Source organism: Marmota marmota, unplaced genomic scaffold (genome assembly GCF_001458135.2).
Source record: "Marmota marmota marmota unplaced genomic scaffold, marMar, whole genome shotgun sequence".
Classification (NCBI taxonomy): Eukaryota; Metazoa; Chordata; class Mammalia; order Rodentia; family Sciuridae; genus Marmota; species Marmota marmota.
Genome location: NW_025999968.1, coordinates 58,402,718 through 58,419,766, shown reverse-complemented (window position 1 = coordinate 58,419,766; position 17,049 = coordinate 58,402,718). Strand labels below are relative to the sequence as shown.

Sequence of the window (17,049 nt, the reverse complement as noted above, 5' to 3'; positions counted from 1 at the left end):
CTCATGGTTATACAAAAGTACATACAAGAGGAAGTGAGGGGAAAGGGAAAAATAATACAAGGGGGACAAATGAATGTCAGTAGAGGGGGCAGAGAGAGAAGAGGGGAGGGGAGGGGAGGGGAGGGGGGATAGTAGAGGATAGGAAAGGCAGCAGAACACAACAGACACTAGTATGGCAATATGTAAATCAATGGATGTGTAACTGATGTGATTCTGCAATCTGTATATGGGGTAAAAATGGGAGCTCATAACCCACTTGAATCAAAGTGTGAAATATGATATATCAAGAACTATGTAATGTTTTGAACAGCCAACAATAAAAAATTAAAAAAAAAAAGAAAAATGGCTTTGGTAATTTTGTCATTGTAAATTGTTGGAAGCACCCTAACTGTCCCTAAGAGAAGACTGCTCAGGGATATTATGGGAGGGACATCCACACAGTGGACACTAACAAGGATAAATCCAAGAAGGCGTTTGGTTTTTATGTGCCAGTGAAGACAGATTTCCAAGAAGTAGTGTTGAGCTAAGATGGTTCGGGACAGGGCTCATGGCAGAGTCCCCTATGTGAACACTGCTGGTGGTGGGAGTGGACATTTGCTGTATTCAAATAATAACCTTGGAAGGTATGAACCAATTACGGAGGGTGGAAACCTAGAGACAGCAGAGTCCCATGACCCTGGCCAGGGCGGGAAGGATCTTATATGTACATTGTTTTGATACCATATGGATATGTTATCAATTCAAGCATTAAATATTTTTATTTTTAAAATTTACTAAAATAATAACCTGCTTTCCAGATGGAAAGCAACTCAAATCCTTTCTGGTAAAGCTCCTTCATTTTTCTAGTCAGGGAATAGCCCCCACTGCAAGTTGGGGCAGCCTGTGGCTGGGGCTAATGGCTTTTTAATTTTCACGAATGTCGGACTTCAGGACCACACAACTAAGATAAATGCAGAGAAGCAAAGACCAAAGTCCTCCCTATCTGGCTCAGCAAAGCGGACCTCGACTGATCTGTGTTTTGTTTCTTTGGCTTGGTTTTTAGGAGGGGGAGCATGGAAACAAGAGTGGGACTCATTGGATGGAGGGACGAGTTCTCATGGTCTTCTCTGGGAAGGGTTTTGTGTGGTGAGCTCACCTGGGGACGGTATCTGAGTGTGCGGATCACCACCAGGAAGCAGGTGCTGCCGAGCTTACTGAGCGCTGCATGGTGGGCTGTGCAGATGCAGGATGAGGTGGGAGACCCCTCACACTCGAGAGGAAAGAAAAGGGCTGAGTACTGATAAAAAGGGTCATTTTCAAAAACACACGATTCTCATGCTATTATGTAGTGAACATAGGTCGAGGCTCTAGCTTAATTCACAAAGAGGCCAAGGTGTGGAAGATTCCTTGACGCGCTCCGGGTTCTCCAACAGGGCTGTGGTGCACCGGTGGCTGGTCAGCGTCTGCACCAGCAAGCCGAAGCACGGGGTAAGGTCCAGGGCAAATTCGGGGTCAGCTCCCTTGACATTCCACCTGCTCAGTCCTTGAGGACCCTGAGCTCAGAGGGGCCAGCCCTTGGCATAATGCCGTGCCCTCGCTGACTAGAAGGGACTTCTGAATTTTTGAAGAGGGGGCACTGTGTTTTTATTTTGTAATGTGCCCCAAACTATGTGGCTGTCTGAACGTACCTCATGGTGCCTGGACCAGAATTCCAACATAGCCTCGATTAAAAAAATAAACCTATCAGGCTGAATGCACTCTGCAACAGTAGTCTACTATTCTTGAATTTTATTTTATTTCAAAGATACTGTCTTGGTTGGTTTCCTATAAAGGTGGTCTTTCTGCTCAGGAGTAGTTTCATCAAATAACCCTGATAATTGGCTCATAATATCCCTGAATGAGATGTTTGTTCTTAGCTCAGGGGAAGCCTGGGGAGCCGGGGAAGCAGAGCTCCCATCTCAGCTGAACCAACTTGGCACCACTGAGTCCTATGATTGAACATGAGTGATTGCAAATGGGCTCTGTGTTTAGGTTTGAGCTCAAGCAGAACATTTAGTAGGATCTATGGGGTTCCCAGGGAAAATAGCCTTCATTTTTCTTGGGATGTGTGCAAAGCTTAAATTTCAAAGGATGAATTGGGCAAGCGTTCACTCACTGACCCAAAAGTGGTTTGGAAAAGATGGTGCTTCGTTCCACTGAAGGGTTATCCCTCAATTTAACTGAACAAAGGCTAACACTCAGGTGCTTCTATTTAAGGGATGGGGGGACCCTGCAGAGGTGCACAGTGTTCAGACTGTGGATTCATTAGGATGGTCAGGAGCACTGGAGTTCAGTTTTAACTCAAACACTCAATTAAAATTTTTCTTTGAAATTTGTCCTCTCTTGTTTGAACTACAAAATATTTTTGCTGGACCTGTGTGTGTGTCTAAAGATGAATGACTTCCTTAGATCCATGCCAGCAATCCCAGCCCAGAGCACCCAGCCTCAGGGCACAGCCCTGCACCCCAGGGGATCTGGATTCAGTAGGCACCGACATGTTCACTTTAACTTCAACATATTGACCAGTATCCTATGAACCTGTGTAATTTGCAGAGTGGACTCGGTGACTTTGTGATATATATATATATATATATATATATTCAAATTGATAGATTTTATTTATTTACTAATTTTGGCAGTTTTAGGTTTACACAAATGTTGACTAGGAGGCCCAGAGCTCCTCCATGTCTCTGGCCAGGACTTCCTCCATCTCCCAGGTTGGGGACACCTTTTGCAGGAGTGGTACCTTCATTAGATTGGATAAGCCGGGATTGGCTACGGTTAGTACCAAGCGCCTGTTGACTTTAGGGTTCACCCTTTGTGTCTGAACATTCTATGCTCTGACACACGTATGACACTGGCGCCCACTATTTGCATAGTGTGTGCATCACCCTAAAAATCCTCTCTGCACTCCACCCTCCCCGCCCTGCCCACTGTTCCCCAACTCACTGTTTTCTTTACCCTCTCCACAGTCTGCTGTGCCCAGCGTACTGTACGGTGGACTCCTGCAGCCCTTCCAGATCAGCCTCTGCCCCTGGCCGTGGGCACTTGGGCTTCTCCTGGCTGGACAGCTCGTTTCTTATTATCACTGATAACAGTCCTTCATCTGCTCATCCCCCAGTCCACCCATGGCCTGTAAAGGACATCTTGGTGGCTTCCACACTTCTACCCAATATGAATAAGGCTGCTGTAAAAAGATTCGTGCGCAGCTTCGGTGGGCAGAGGTGTCCAGCCCCTTTGGGTGCACGTGCGCACGCCTGCGCGCACACACACACTGTGATCTTTCTGGAAGAGGAAAAGGTGAAGTAAGGTTTTGGAAATGACTTCTGGATTGACATGAACTGTGATGTGTATAGAGAATGCAAGTTGGAAGTGAGCTTAACGCTTGCAGAATACTCGGGTCGGAGCATCTGGGATGGGCAGAGACCATCAAAAGGCCCTGAATGGAGGCCGTGCTGGGCCAGCCCTGTGTCTGCTTGTCAGGAGAGGGCAGTGTCAGGATCCTCCCTTGGGCTGCTACCTTAGGCGCTGACCTGGAGTCGAACAGCCCCCACGTCTGACCGGCGGAGGGGGACCAGTGCCGCCCCTGGTCCAATTTGGAGCCCTTGTGCTCCAATTTGTAAGAGGCGAAATTTCTAAGAATGCAAGCCAGACACTGACCACAGGCTTTGCCTTCATGAGAACCTCCTGCCATCGCCGAGGGGCCGGCCTTCGAGCCAGTGTGTGATCTGTGCTTGGCAAGCCTCACCGCCCTTCTGCTGGCTGGGTGGCCTGTCGTGTGTTCTGAAAGTAGAGTCACCTCTGTCACTTCTGTGGCTGTTGGCCAGATACCCTGAGGTCTGCACAACCAAAGCTGGTGGATTTCCACCCACACTCATCGACCTCCTGGGCTTGTGCTTCCTCCTCTTCTGGAAGATTCTTTCCACACAGTTCATACTCCTCCCCTGTGAATCACTAATCATTTTTGTCTAGTTTCAGGAATACATAATAACATTTCTTTAGGTTAAGATATTAATGTTACTTGGCTTACAAGTTTATATTCTCTGCTTTCATACAGGTAGCATGAAATAATATTTAAAAAATATCACCTGATTTATTTATTTACTTTTACTTTTTTTTAGTTGTAGATGAACACAATACCTTTATTTTATATATTTGTTTTTATGTGGTGCTGAGGATCGAACCCAGCGCCTCGCACGTGCTAGGTGGGCCTCTACTGCTGAGCCCCAGCCCCAGCCACAGCCCCTGGTTTGTTTTTTATTCTCAAAACTTTCTGTGAATGCAGAGGCACCTATTTCTCCCATCCAAGTGCAGCTGTAACAGAGCACAGAAGTTGGTGCCAGCTGCTACTTTAAATATCGAGGGCATTTAAGGCGCACAGTGGAAGCAGTGACCTCAGAGCCGGGCTGTCTCCAAGCTGGTGATAAATAAATGGGGGAGAAGAGAGGCCTCTGACAGGTGAAAGGAGTAGAAGTGTTTCAGTAGCAGAGATTATTGTATTGCAATCATCATGGTGAATATTAGTTTAAGAAAAGACATGGGTGGATGTTAAATCCCGTGTGGTGTGTGTGACGAGAAGGAAGACATTTACATGGTGTTAATATAGACCACTATTTGAAGGAGAGGGAGCTGAGTTTCGGTCAGGAAGAAGCTAGATAATACCTTTACTGCATGGTCCAAATTGACATCCTAATCGAGAGGCAGATGGACTCCTGATGCCTCTGGATATAATTTCCTAGGAAGGATACAACATTTCTCATGATGTATTTAGCTGGGAAATTCACCTTGAATCTAGCTACTGGGTAACATCAGTCAAACTCGAATCGGTTGGCAGTCTAAAGTAATGGGCCAATACTCTGCCAAATATAATGGACAACAAGAGACATTGGGAGCGATTTTTAAAGAAGACCACAACGAGACTACAAGAGCAGGGTGCGGTGGCACACGCCTGAAATTCCAACAACTCAGAAGGCTGAGGCAGGAGGATTGCAAGTCCTAGGCCAGCCTCAGCAATGCATTGAGACCCTGTCTCAAAACAAAAAGTGAGAGGGCTGGGATGCAGCTCGGAGGTAGCCGCGAGCTTTCCTAGCATGCACGAGCTCTGGGTCTGATTCTTGGTGTGGGGGGAGAAGAAAGGGTGAGAGGGAAGGAGGGGACACTAAAAAGACATGACAAGTGAATGCTACGTCTCATCCTGGAGGGGACCCGTATTGACAGGGAAATCCTCAGACACCCGTGGGAATAACCCATGAAAGTGGGGCTAGCGATTGGACGGAAGTGTTGTATTCATGTGGAATTTTCTGAATTTGATATCTTTATTATGGATCTTTAGGGGATTATCTGTTTTTAAGAAACTACAACCTAGCGGGGTGCGGTGACCCACGCCTGTAATCCCAGCAGCTCAAAGCCAGCCTCAGCAATGGTGAGGCGCTAAGCTACTCAGGGAGACCCTGTCTCTAAATAAAACACAAAATAGGGCTGGGGGTGTGGCTCAGTGGTCAAGTGCCCCTGAGTTCAATTCCTGGTACCACCTCCCCCCAAAATGAAATCCCTACTGAAGTATTAAGATAAAGAGACACAAGATCTGAAAGGACGTTGATGCCTGTCACCGTGATGGACATACTGCTCTCAGTGGCTGTGCTATGTGCATGTCGACATTACATGACAACTTGTTAAACTGTGTTAACAGTTCTTGAAATCTGGTGGACCAGGTGGGGTTTCTTTAGTAAGAACAACTCTTCAGTAAGTTGAAACCACTTCAAGATGCCCACTTGAAAAACTGACCTACAAGAATGGTGACAGTGCCAAGGCCAGGCTTTTGCTCAGGGAGCTCTGCCCATGAGGGACAGGGCACCCTTCCTTCAGCATGGGGACGGCCTTCCAGGCAGGGTTGAAGAGCGTGGCCACTGCAGCCTCCCCGCCTGGAAAGGAGGCTGCAAGGAGGCTGCTGTGTGCACCTTCTATAGGGGTCTCAGGAGGCTGTGTCCCCTGCAGAGTTTCCAGAATTCTCCACAGTGCAGAGAGGGTGCAGGAAATGATGTAGGAAACTTTTCCCACCCAGTTGGCCAGTGAGCTGGAAGCAAGGGGTTCCCCAGCAGGCCCTCCTGGCCCCGGCTGGGCTGAAACCCTGGGGCAGAGAGAGTCCCCAGGTCGCCTGGGGAACAGCGCCTTGCACTTGCCCACCCGGAGCTGGGAGGGTGCTCTCAACAGCACCCACCGGAGGTGTGGACTGGCGGCTGGCGGGGGTAGAGGCCGGGGTGGCCTGCTCTCTCTCGGTCAATGCATGTCCAGCATTGGCATGGATTCTCCTTGGTTTGCTGGGTCTTCTTCTTCACGGGGGAAGTCCTCAAGAAGCTCATGGGCCCCCACCCATGTTCTGAGGTGGACGCGAGTCACTAGTCACACCCAGCCCCAAGCCTCTCCTACCTTCTGTAGGCAGACCTCCAGGGAGGTAGCCGCTTGCCCCTAGGGTGGACAGGGGAAGGGGCCCTCTGAGAGTCTGTTCAGGAGGGCTGTGCTCGGAGGGCAGGCTGGGGGCCCTCAGTGTTGACTCATGGACGGCTTCATCCCCTCTGAGGTGTGTGGCTGTGAAATCCCCCGGTGGGGCTGGTGGGGTCAGCCCCCTGCAGTCCCTGGGCCTGGGTGGGTGGGTCACGCTGCGCCAGAGCCTTCAGAACGACGGTCCTGGGAGGGAAGGAGGGAGGGAGGCGGGCATCTGCAGTGCCACGGGGACATCTTGCCATGGAGGACGGACCCTCCCAGGCACAGGGAGCGTGGAGGGAACTGTGACCAGGACCATCACCCCAAGGCTCGTTGGTGACAAATACAGGAAGAGCACAAGCTGGAAACTCCTCTTCAAAGCTCAGTTTGATGATGTTAAATGAAGGTGGTTGAGGAGGAAGGTGGAGAGTTTGCTCGGAAGAATTGTCGGGTCTTTCTTATTTTTTTGGAAGTTTATTTATTTAACAGCTATTTACCCATCTCTGTGATGTCCCCGGTCCCTCTTGCAGCCAGCCCTTGGTTCTCCTGGGGAGACAGCTGACATTGAACCTGGTGAGTAGGAGGTGAGAGTCCCAGGGGGAGGACAGGGCTAGGGGAAGAGGCTTGGGCCCTTGGGTGTCCCAGGGCTGCGGAAACAAAGCTCCCCATACTGGCCATTCTTAGCAGAGTGGACTGGCACATCTGGAGCCATGTGAACAGGGCTGGCATCTCTGGGGGCCTCAGGGAGGGACCCTGCCATCCATGGCCTGTGGCCCCCCATCTGCCTCCATGGCCCACCCCCCCACCCCCCCGTGTGTACTCCCTTCTTTATGTAAGGACACTGGCCATCCAGGACGATTTCATCTCAAGAGGCCTCACTGATGACATCTGCAAAGCACTTCAGATAAGGCACCTGGATGTGATCTAAGGGGCCATGGTTACCCCAGGGGTGAGGGCGGACCTCAGAGAACGAACGCAGGGAGGGGCTAGGGAGCTGAGGGACCCACACGCTCTCTGGGGTGGACACGTCCCAGGTGAAGGGGTGGCTGGAACACAGGCCCTGGGACAGAGCAGGGAGGCCGGGGGGGCAGACGTGGTGGGAGAGGACATGTCTTCTCACATAATTGTCACTGGAGGTATTGTTCAACATTAGAAACTTTTTGTCATGTTGTCACAGTTTCCATTATTATTATTATATCGAGTGTGGTTTGGCCATTACTGCCCTGAACGCACTTTTTGCACCTTTTCTTCATTTCCCTTTTAAATTTTTTTCTTATTTCAGGTGGAATACAAACATACTATTCAAACATTATAAAACAATATGATAAAATATCATATAAATCATATTATTATTATTATTATTTTGGTACTGGGGATTGAACTCAGGGGCACTCAACCACTGAGCCCCACCCCCAGGGTCTCACTGAGTTGCTTAGGACCTCATTAAGTTTCTGAGGCTGACTTTGAACTTGTGATCCTCCTGCCTCAGTCCCCCAAGCTGCTGGGATTACAGGTGTGTTCCACTGCACCTGGCTTCAATAATTGTTTTTAGCCAGGGGTGGCGGTGCAGTTCTGTAATCCCAGCGGCTCGGGAGGCTGAGGCAGGAGGATCACGAGTTCAAACCAGCCTCAGCAAGAGCGAGGTGCTAAGCAACTCAGGGAGAACCTGTCTCTAAATAAAATACAAAACAGGGCTGGGGATGTGGCTCAGTGGTCGAGTGCCCCTGAGTTCAATCCCCAGTATCTGACCCCCCACACGGGAAAAGTCATTTTTAATGACTGCACAACAGTCCAACAAATAGAAGTTCCACATACTGTACCATCTGGTTATCTCTACATGTTTTATTTGATAAACAATTTTGAGCTATAATGTTTTCTTTTTTTAACCTCAGCTATAGGGATTTTGTCCTGGGTTGAGTTGTTTCCAAAAAAAGATATGTTCAAGTCCTAACCCTGGGTGCATGTGAATGGGACCTTCCTTGGAAAGGGGGTCTTTGCAGATGCAATCAAGTGTCAGGTGGAGACAGACACACAGGGGTCCGTGTGACGCGGGAGCTGAGACAGAAGGTGGACTGCCCTGGGTGGATGGCCTCCACCAGCAGCTGGAACAGGTGAAGCAGGTGCTTCCCAGTGAGAGACCCAGCACCACCCACACCTTGACTTTGCACCTCTGGCCTCCAGAACTGTGAGGCAATAAGTTCCTGTTGTCTAAAGCTATCCAAGCCGTGGCGGTCCTGGGGGACCAGCGAGGTACCAGGTGGACGCCGTGGGCCCGAGGTAGAGCTGGCCCTGAGGAGATGGGCCACAGCTGGTGTGTAGATGGCCCTCCGTGGGCTTGGTCTCCCCCAGCCTGGCCCACGCACTCCGCAGAAGACTGGAGTCCAAAGGTGCCAGCCCTGCAGTCCGCAGCCTGCCACCCCTCCTTTCCACGTTTCTCTGTGTCCTCTGCACTCAGGGTTGGCATCCGGTCCCTGCTCAGAGGCGGGCAGCATCGCAGGAGGCCTTGATTAGCCCTCAGGTGGCCAGGAGCCACGTGTGACTCTTGCCTCTGGGATGCCATCCTGCTCCCCGCACCGCAGCCTAGGGGCGTGGGCAAGCGTGCAGTGGGCCCCGCAGGTGCAGGAGCGTTGCCCACGACGTCCTGCCTTTCAGCTGGCTGGTGGCTGAGGGGCAGCATCACCTGTCACACTGTGGCTGGCGCCTTGGTCTTGCTCACCCGCTGGCTCAGGGCTTCACCGTCTTCAAAGCTGTTCTTGGGGGGCACAAAAACGTTTTTCTTCCCCCGACTCCCACACCATTTGGGGCAGTTCTCCCCCGGACTAAATCTGGAGCTCAGCTGAAGGTCTTGGCCTTTGAGGAATTAGGTCCTCTCCTAACACCAGGGGCTGGAGGGGCAGGGAGAGGGGCTGGGGGTGAAGGCTGAGGGCAGTGGGCTTGCCTCTCTCTAGGGAGGACGTTGGCCCAGATCACTGACGAGGCTTCTCTCCATCACCTTGCAACTAGCACTAGGGTTCAGCCTTTATACGCACACAGGCCGGCATGTAGAACGGGCGAGGGAGCCCCTGGCTGGGCGGGGCCTTGGCAACTCTGCTCACCAGCATGGGTACCCAGCCTCAGTGCCACCCACACTCACCCAGCCCTCCCTCGCTGGTGAGGGAGAGAAGGCTGTAGCGAGGTGGCTCGTGAGAGCACCTGGCAGGCCGCCGCCCCATATCCTTGAGTGGAGTTGGAATGGGTTTCCGAGGGAGCTCATCGCCCCACAAGCTGTGCAGACTGGACGGGGGCTGTGTTTCCGTGAGAGCTGGGGCACGGGCAGGAATCCAATCTCCCGATTCCCAGACCAGTGCTTTGTCCCTGTCCCCCACTTGGGATTTAAGGCCACCTATCACGGCACTAATAACAATAGATGCTATTATTGACATGGTTCCTTAGTAAGTGGACATGCCTGTCCAGCTGGGTGGCTGGACCTGGCTTTGCCCCCTTGGGTCCATTCAGTTTTTTTGTAGCAGAGGCAGGCGGGAGGTGGATGGGCCACTCAGGGGGTCCCCTGTGGGTTCCTGATGGTGGGGCGGTGTGTCCCAGGTTGCTGGTTCCATGGGCCTGCTGGAGGGAACCCAGCACATGACACACCATCTGCGGAGGGGCCGTGGGGCTCGGGTGGATCCTGGGGAGGCGGGAGTGGTGGGCGGTGGTTGGAAGAGAGGAGGGTGATGGGAGGAAGGACCGGCCCTCGGGAAGAGGAGCAGGTATGGGAGCTGAGGGAAGAGCCGGGGCTCCCCAGAGCAGGGTGAGTGCCTTGCTGGGTGGCCAGACGGCCTGGACCTCCTTCTGCAGGGTCTTCCCTTGCCCAGCCGGGCTCAGCTTCCTGGGCAGAGGCGGTGCTCTCTGTAGCTGGAGCTCCACAACAGGCAGCTGGTGAATGCTTCCAGGAGGGTAGAAGGGGTCCTGAGGTGACCGGGGACAGCTGAGCGTAGGCCCTTCGGGTCCCCAGTCTGACTTCCTTCCTGCCAGCTCAGCAGGTGGTCCAGGCCTGCTGTCCCCAGCCTCCTCTCTCCCCCCTTGCAGCTGAGGCCAGGTCATCCCCCCCCACCACCCCAGGGGCACCTGGCCCAGCTCTCCTGTTTGCACCCAGGCCTGTTTATTGGGATGCCAGGGCTGCTGAGGGGTGGCAGAGCAGCTCTGAGGGACCCAGGGCCTGCTGCCATCTTCCTTCCCTTCCACCAGCCCCTCCCCGCCTGCCCGGCCTTCCTGGTCCCCAGCAGCTCGCTGGTCCTGGGAGAACTGTCCTTTTTGCTGTTAATGCACAGCTGATAAAGACAAGATTTTCCTGTGAGGTTCCTTGCACAACAGATCATGGCTCTGCAGGGACAGGGACCAGGAGCAGGTGGGCCACTGGGACTCCTATACCCACAGGGCCTCGTCCAACTCGCCTGGATTTCCCTGCAGGATCCAAAGTCAGGAACAAGTCAAAGCTGCTGCTGTTGCCCAGTGCACGCCATTGTCCCCTGACCACCTCGGCCGGCCAGATTCCCCCCACTGCTGCTGAGCATCGGCCTGCGCTCAGAGGAGCCGAGCAAGGCAGGGTGGTCCCTGTTCTTGTCCTGGTGTGCTAGCAGTGGCCCAGTGGCCTGAGCGCCTGGGGAAGATCTGGAGGCAACTAACAGGGGTGCTCTTTCCCTCTGGGGTGTGGAGGGTGGATTTTGTTGGTTCCATACTGCCCACCCAGGGGTTCGGTTGGCCCTCGAGGTCTGGTTTCCGCTCGGGGTGTGGATATTCAGGGTGGGGGTGGTCTCTGCAGGGTGCTGTGAATTCCCCGCTTCCGCTGGAGGCAAGAGGAGAGCAGCTGCCCACAGCAGGAAGTGGGGTCTGGGCTGGCAGGGCAGGATGGTGCTGGGCAGTTGCTTGTCTTTGATGTTGGGGCTGCCCTCTCCCCCTCCTTGACCACTGGACAGCTGAGAGGGAGGTACTCGGCACGTGCGTCATTTTCCAGGAAAGCAGTGGCCACCAAAGGTCACCCCATGGATTCTGAGTGGGGACCCAGGGGCTCTGGAGCCCCTTCTGGGTGGTGTCTGCTCTGAGACCTGGGACTGGGCCCCGTGCCTCATCTCTAGACCTGGTGGCCATCTCTCGGATACCAGCCAGGTGGCCCTTAAGCTAGAGTCCCACCCTGGGGCCATGCTGACCACTCCACCACCAAGAGGGAAGGTGGCTGGAGAACTGGTGACCAGGAGAGCAGGGGAAAGAAATGTCCCACCTGCACGTGTGAACAGGGGAGGACAGAGGAGCCTGACCCACAACAGGCACTAGGAAAGTCTTGAAAAAGATGGTAATTATTTTTTTAAAGTTAAAGTCGTTAACAAATAACATCTATCTTTTTTGTTGTGAGAGATTAGATGTTTATTGTAGAAAATCTAGACATGGCGGAGAAGGACAAGGAAAAGCTGAGCTCATCTTATGTTGCACCTTGTTAGCTGAGGGCGTCACACACGCAGGGGCACTCAGCATAGGCACACTGGATTCACACCACCCTGCAGACACAGCACACGCCCCTCTTATCTCCACTTAAAATCCCACAATGAGCATTCATCCATGTCTTTGAAAACATAAATTATAATAACTACCCACGGTTCCCAGGAAGGGCTGAACAATCTGTTTAATTCCTGACAACAGGCCGTGCACAATTTAGTTCACACAAATTAAAGCAAGTATGTCTCAGGACAAAGTAAGAGAAGTGCCCCTCTGGGCCTCTATTCCCCATCTGGCGGGTGGGAGAGCCCAGCCTTCTCTTGGGTGGCTGGTGTGGGAAAGGCCTGGCGATTCACCTGTGAAGGGTTGCAGCTCAGAAGTTTTGCATAACTGTCCCTAATTGTCATAATTTGCTCATTTGGGGCAATTAGTGATCTGAAAGCCACCTGGAGAGGAACAACAGGAGGAGATCATCTGGGAGTTGGGCTTTGGCTCTGTCCTGAGCTGGTGTGTGGAGGTCCAGGAGGCCTGAGGTGAAGGATCTGCCAGTGACATTCCGTCCCCTGTGGGCTGTGATAACCGTTGATGCTGGTGACACTGAGGGTGGGAAGGACGGTGTCACAGGGCTGGGATGGATGACCGGGGCCTTTCATCTCTACTTTCTTTTGTTCTGCCGCAGTCTGGCTGGGCACAATCAGGAGCCACTTGTCAAAAGAAACTAACTTTATTTTTAGAACCACACACGCCAAACAAAACAGCCTCTCAGGAAAAACCCTCAGAGCCCAACTGCCACCACCGGCTTTCCACAAGCCTCTCTCTCCCCCACAAGCTTCTCTCCACCTCCCACAATCCTCCTGCTCTTGAGGCCGATTGGCTGGGTCACGTGGGCGGAGCCAAAAAAGTCCCCCAATGAGCAGCTCCGTGGTCTGAAAGGGCAGGGAAACAGCCCAATGAGCATCACCGCAGAGGAGCCAATCAGCTAGATGTTGCTGGGGCCGAGGAGCCAATCAGCTAGATGTTGCTGGGGCCGCTGTGAGCCAATCATCAGCCGGCAGCTGGAAGTTTGCTGGGGCCCCTTCGGCTGTGGCTCTCAACATTGTTCCCTGATTTTAATCTTCTAGAATAAATAGATGGTTGACCAAGATGGTCCTCTGAGGCCAACTTGGTGTCTTTGGAGTCCTCACAGTGGCCAGTAGCCATGGCTCCTGCCTTGGGTTTCTCAGGGGTCCTAACCCCTGAGCTGGGAGGAGAGGCTTCCCGGGGTTTTTGTGATGGCGGGATTGACACGTGTGTGCCACAGTTTGAGGAAACATAGCTTCAAGTCACCTGTGGAGGGACCGTGACGCTAGCTGCCGTCCTCCCTTGTGTCGGGACGCATGGCTGGGCATGGTGCGCTCTCCAGGGAAGAGGTAAAGGTAGAATGTCTGCAGGGGGCACGGTCCTGGGGAGTTCACACCTCCGGGCAGCCATGCCTGTGGGAGCAGTGTCTATGGCGGCAGTCCTCCGTGGAAATTCTCCATGTGCTCTTCTGTTTTCCAGAACATTCCATGTTTTGTGGGTTGCCCCATGTACCAGAGACCTGTGAGGGTGGTAACGATGACTTGGGGGGCTTCATTCCTCGTTCGCCTTGCTCCCTGAGCCTGGCTTTGACTGTTCCTCTTTAGGAGTGTGCGGGGGCAGCGGGTGATGGGAGAGGGTGGGCTTGGCCCATTCCTGGGTTCAGACCTTGCCTGAGGGACAGACTTGAATCGGGGGTAGCTGGGGGTCCTGACTGATGGGGACATTGGCGAGGGTCCAGGGACTACAGAAGACAAGCAAGGGCATGTCCCACACAGCCTCCAAGGTAATGGCCCATCCCAAGGCCAGGAGGACCCCCTGTATTTACTGTCAGACTTTGAAGAAATTGGGACGGTTCTTGAACCTGGCTTGACCTAACAGAGTGGGGGTGTGTGGAGGGCACTGCACACCCCCTTCTCCACAGGCCGAGTGCTCGCCCCACTGTCCCTGTAGCACAGGTCTCATTGCAGATGTCCAGCTGAGTGCTCTGGCCGGCTCTGGTCAGGTCTTGACGCACTGACCTCTGTTTCACTTCTCTTGTCTAGGCTTCGAAAACATGGGCCGGCCTGTCTTCCTCTTACTGAAATATCTCATCTGAGATGTGGGTGCTCCCAAGTGCTGAGAGCCATAGCCCAGTCGGAATGACGCATGGTATTTTTGCCAGAACGGAGTGGTTGAGAGGTGACTGCCAGCAAGCCATTGAGATGATGATGGTTACATTAAGCTGTGTATTCATTTGTATATTAGACCCCTGCCTGGGCCTGCTACTTTGGAGTTCTCCCGCTACTTGGAGTTCTCGCAGGGATTCCGGAGAGTTCCCATTGGTCGGGGAAGTGCCGGAGGAGGGACTTTGGAGGAGGGATTTCCGGTGTGGGGGGTTTCTGGAAGGGCCGCGTGGGTGGCGTTGGCGAAAAAGCGCGCGTGCAGTGCCGGTGAGGGTTGAAATAAAGTAGTTGCTGTTTGAACCTACAAGGCTTTGTGGCGGCTGGGTTTTTCGTGGCCAGCCAGACTGCGGCACCCAAGTTCCTTTATCTCTGAAACAGTGGACTCATTAAAAGTGGGAGCATGCTTTCCCAGGACTTAACTGACAATCCATGGAGGAGTTCAGCAAGAATGTTCTAGAATGTCACTGTAGACTTTTCCATTTCACCTTGTTGTTTTTGGACTATGTTTCAGTGCAGGCACGTTGCACAGGGCATGCATTTCAGCAGGCACGAGTGGAAAAGGTGTTGCTATGATAGAGCTGCACTAGACCAGGCCCCCAACTCCAGCCCACTGGCCAAATCCAGTCGCCCCTTGATGTGTGCAGCCCAGAAGCTAATAATGGTTTTTATGTGTTTAAACAAAATGGTTGGGGGGAAAAATCAAAATAAGAGCAATATTTTGTGACATGAAAACTGGGTGAGAATTAAATTTCAGCATCATGCACAGCTTCACTGGAACGCACACACACACACACACACACACACACACGCCTGTTTTGTCACGTCCCCTGTGGCTGGTTTTGGGTACTACAACAGCAGACCTGAGTGCTGCAGGGAAGACCAAGCAGCAGGCCAAACATACCTCCGCTTGGCCCTTGTGGGAAGGGTCGCCAGCCTCTGGCCGTGGTCCCTGGCCACATTTCTTTTTACCCATTCCCCTCTGTGAAGGCCCGTATTTTTAAGCTCAGTACACTTCACTTCATGTTGGATGAAATGCCCACAGATAGGTTTTGCCTGGGGTTGGGTGGGGGGCAGGAGGAGTGGGGGGGGCGCATCTGAGGCCTGCAGCCTGGAGAACTCAGAGCTGCTCCAGAGTTGGGTTGGGGCAGGGCCCGTTCCAGGGCAGCCAAGCTGGTCCCTTTAGCTCGTGGCATCTCTGTTTTGCTGTCACCCAGGGTTACAGGGTCTTCCCGTGTTCATAACCACGCTAATGCACACTCTTCCCCCGCTTCCCTCCCCAGGAACCCTCAGCCCACAGAATGCTGGTTTCTCTCCATAGCTCCTGGGAGAGGGGCTGCCCTGGCCATTGTCCATTATGACCAGTCCAAGTCTTTCTAGATATGTTCACAGGAAAAAGAAGTCCTCACTGGAAATGGGGAAGCGTTTGGTAGAGCCGTGTCGGCCACAGGTGTTAGAGTGTTGGATGTTGCTCCAAACCACAGTGGAGGTGAATGATTGGAGCCCTGTACCACCAGGGGACCCGGCATTTGAACTTGCTTGTCAACTCTTATCTGATCAGCTGCTCTGCTGCTTTATGCAAGGAGATCTAGGTCCCAAGGAACCCTGGTTATCTCAGGTCTGAATGCACCACCAGCCAAAATACCTCTGACTTAACAGGATTTTTTTTCCCACTGAACAAGCTCTAGAGAACCCAGGTTAGACAGTACCCATGAGTTTAGGCAACAAGTTAGTCTCTCCAAGAGGAACCTCGTAAACCCAGAGAGACAGAGGCCCACGGCAGGAAGTAGCTGGTTCCGGACGCTGGAGGAAATGAAGTGGCCAGATTCTGCCTGAATCTGCCCATGGACGCTGCAGCTGGACAGCGAGTGGGGGCCTCAGAGTGCTGTGTGAGCTGAGGAACGGTCCTGGTGAGTCAATCCCCACTTGGAGGAGATGGAAAATTTTACCCTGGAGGGAAGAATATACTTAGTAATGTCCACGGGACTTCACCAGCCCAGAAACCCTCCGTGTTTCTAAGAAAACTTCGCTTACTAATATGAAGGAGGGACTTGAGCTTGAGGATGTGAACTTTCCAGAAAGCAAAAACCACAGAGTGGGCAGGGCCCTGCTTCTCCTCCGCGTGAGGATCGCTGGCTGCTCTGCGGTTCTTCCCAGGCTGGCACGTCCTGTCCACTGGGGTCCAAGAAGCGGAGGTCCGTGGGTATTTCTGACTCTGCTGGAAGTTTCTGTTTTCTTGGAAAACATGCCTGTGATCTAGTGGACCAGACACCTCTGCTCTCCAAGCGGGGTCCACGGGGTGCTCAGGGTGCTGTTGACGACCCGTCCGGATGGCTGCCATGTGTGCGGGGCCCCAGCCCCCGTCTGTGGACATGGGCACCATTATGGGGATTGCTTGAAAAGGCTGAAGATAACTGTCTCGTATTTCTCCCTTTACTAAAAGTATTTTAAACTGTGAAACAATAATATTGGAGGAATAAATTAAAAAAAAATCAAACCACCACTCTGATATGCTTATTTTTAATTTCAAAATATTAATAAATAAAGTTCCAACACTCACCTTTTGAACGTGAATGGCCTCAAAAACGAGTAAGGTCAACAGTCCTTTCTGAATCCAGTGGCACCAAAGTCTTAACCCCTGGGGTCCCCACTATGAGTTTCTTCTTGTCTCCAGGAGACAGGGTTGGAGTAAGGCATGGTCCCTGGAGGCCCTCCTGGGGTCAGTCACTCACAGGGGAGCAATTGTCCCAGCTCTAGGCAACACCAAACCGGGACCCCTTCCCTGGGGTGCACAGCTCCTCCCTGGCCTCCTTTTGTCCACCCTGCCCCCCCCCCCCATCCCACCAGCCTCGTCGGACCCCTAGGC

The 17,049-nt window shown here is 52.7% G+C and overlaps 1 long non-coding RNA gene across 2 annotated transcripts in view; it reads left to right on the top strand.

Annotated features, from left to right (window-relative positions):
• LOC125616963 overlaps nt 1-14,493 on the top strand; it is a 25,049-nt gene extending 10,556 nt beyond the window's left edge. Inside the window, exon 3 of one of the 2 annotated variants that reach the window (XR_007347781.1) lies at nt 14,067-14,493. This is a non-coding gene — a long non-coding RNA (uncharacterized LOC125616963). Of the gene's footprint in view, nt 1-7,028; nt 7,551-14,066 lie in introns of those variants that run through there. The other variant, XR_007347782.1, reaches the window with a different exon arrangement.
• The last annotated feature ends 2,556 nt before the right edge of the window (nt 14,494-17,049 follow it).